Raw genomic sequence first — 2,630 nt, forward strand, 5'->3', positions numbered from 1 at the left:
TCATAAGTTATTACAAGTTGTTCAACCTAACTGCTTTTACATTAAGACGTGTTCAAACACGTTCGGACCTGATATTTTTTTTGGAATTCATACCTTAGTATCTTGGATGAAAAGACAATAGAGAAAAATTTTGAGTCTTCCGCTTTTTCAACGTACGGGAAGATATTATTCAATTCGTGGAACGCGGAAATCTAGTAAGATTTTGTCTTCCGCGTTTCCGCGCTACATGTAATGGCACCCTCAAGCATCGGGCCCCAGGAGTTCGTCTCACGAACAACAAAGGGTAATGTATCATACTTAAAGTGTATTAATATTTTATCTTCTTTATTTAAAAAATTATGTAACATATTATTTCAGTTTATTAATTATTTGAGATTCTCAAACTCTCCTTAAACAAGGACTGAACCTGTATTAATAGTTATTACTTGAAACTTGTCTCACGTCAAATGATCAGATTGCAAATATTAAAGATGCGCTCGTAATCACCGAAATTGCACATGCTGTACAAAAAATGGCAAATACTGCTGCTATACAAGCTATTAATGACAATAAACGGATTGAAATATTTGAGAAACTTACAGTTATTTTAGAAAACTTGTTACGAACGTATCTTAAAAATTAGCTTAATATTAAGTTCAATAATTCGATTACTCTATAATGTAATAACATATAGTTAATTATTTGATGTAATTAATAACGTTGTCGTTTAACTATTATTGCATTTTAATATACTGTTACTTTCTTTCAGGCTGCTTTATGAAACAAGCAGTTCCTGAAGAATTTGACAAGATATTGCGACTGCGAGTATTGTCCTGTCTATTAGCGTGTTCGACTGGCCCTGGGTTATCGCTCCGAGAGCGATTAATAACGTCATAAGTCTCTAGCCAATCATAAAGCTTATAAGTACGTGTTTGACCAATAAACGTGGGCTGAATAACTCAAAGTAGGTTAACCATGAACCTATAATATATGGACTGAACATAGACGAAGAAACCGTGTCCGCGTCAGAATTATGTGAGATAGAAAATGGGTAACCATCTTGATACACACGTACACAAAACCAGTTTATTGGTCGCATATTATCTAAAATATCTTGTAAGATAATATACAACCAATAAACTGATTTTGTAGAATACACAAAATGTAACTGGAAAGCACCCAATATATATAGCGTGGTGATATTTACAATTATAAGTGAAAATACATCAAAATGCCGAGCAGTTGTTGTATTCCGAAATATAAAAACATTACAAAAGATAATTTTCATTTATTCAGGTAAGTTGAAAGTATTTACACGTAATAAATATGAGAGTTTTGTAATATTTGAAGCTTGTTTCAATTAAAATTTCTAAATATTTCAGATTTCGTATGAATCAACCAAACATTTAAAAAATATGGGTCGATGTTATCAGAAAAAACTTTACACAAAAGAAGCCATTTAGCTGTAGTGCTCACTTCGTAGCAACAGATTTTATAGATAGATCTAACGCAAGCGGTGTGCATTAAAAAAATCTTGCTGTGGCTTCTCCATATTTTCTGCTCCGGCTATTAATCCTGTGTCACGTCCGACCGACCAGGCTGCCAGCCAGTGATAATTTTTTGTCCATATAATCCTTTACCTGAGACACTCCAGGTACGAAACCTTTCTTTCCCAAAAGGAAGGCATCACTACCATTGACTACCATTCAGACCTCCTCCTAAAGGCAGGATCAGTAACAGTAGAAGCTAGCAGTAGTTAGTAGTAGCAGTACTATCAGCACTAGAGCAATGACCGGCGTAGCAGTCAGTCAAAGTCGGGTGCCCGGATTGGAAGTCCAAAGATAGTCCTCACCTCCAAATCTTATTTGTATAATTCACTAATTCTAAACTTTGGTTCCCTCTAATTCTTAAGCAATTAACTTTAGGCTATCTTTAACATTTACGAGCGTTTTATTCGGGTGTATATCAGTTGGACATGGGGCAATTGGACACAGTCCAATCACAAGTCGCTGTTCCAAGGGACCCTACAAATGTCTCTAATCACACGGTGCTGTGATTGGCTTTATTCTAATGCATAATTCTTTAGTTTGTTAAACAGTTCATTTTAGTTATTTCGTCACTTCCGTTACTCTAGCCATACTTAAGATATCTTTGTGAGTAATCTTTGTTGATATTATATATCAAGAATTATACAATACACATTATATATATATATATATATATATAGAAGGAGGAGAGCATACTAGGTGGCGTCGTGCGTTCGAGATCTGCGTATCTTTTCGTTTCAGAAAGAGAAAAATATCGAGAGCGCAGCTCTGCTAGGCCGGGACTCGAACCCGGGTCTTTCGCTTGCCGGGCGACTGCTCTAAACCACTGAGCTATCTGACGCTCCACGCTCACGACAATCTCCTCTTCCCAGATAACGCTCAGAGATGCCGTTCGGAAGCGACATCTCTGGCGCGATCCCGAGCGCACGGCGACTACAGAGAGAAACAATGTTACTGTACCAAATGGTACAGCTGTCAGTCTCTCAAAGTTAAAGGTTGCTATCCTTTAAGACCTGCTGTCCATGTATGCCCGTTGCCCCTCCTCAACCGGTGCAAATAATACAAATATATATATATATATATATATATATATATATATATATA

The sequence above is a fragment of the Odontomachus brunneus genome, unplaced genomic scaffold, assembly GCF_010583005.1.
Source record: "Odontomachus brunneus isolate Ranch 3 - 2012 unplaced genomic scaffold, Obru_v1 Obru_scaffold_203, whole genome shotgun sequence".
In the NCBI taxonomy this organism is placed as follows: domain Eukaryota; kingdom Metazoa; phylum Arthropoda; class Insecta; order Hymenoptera; family Formicidae; genus Odontomachus; species Odontomachus brunneus.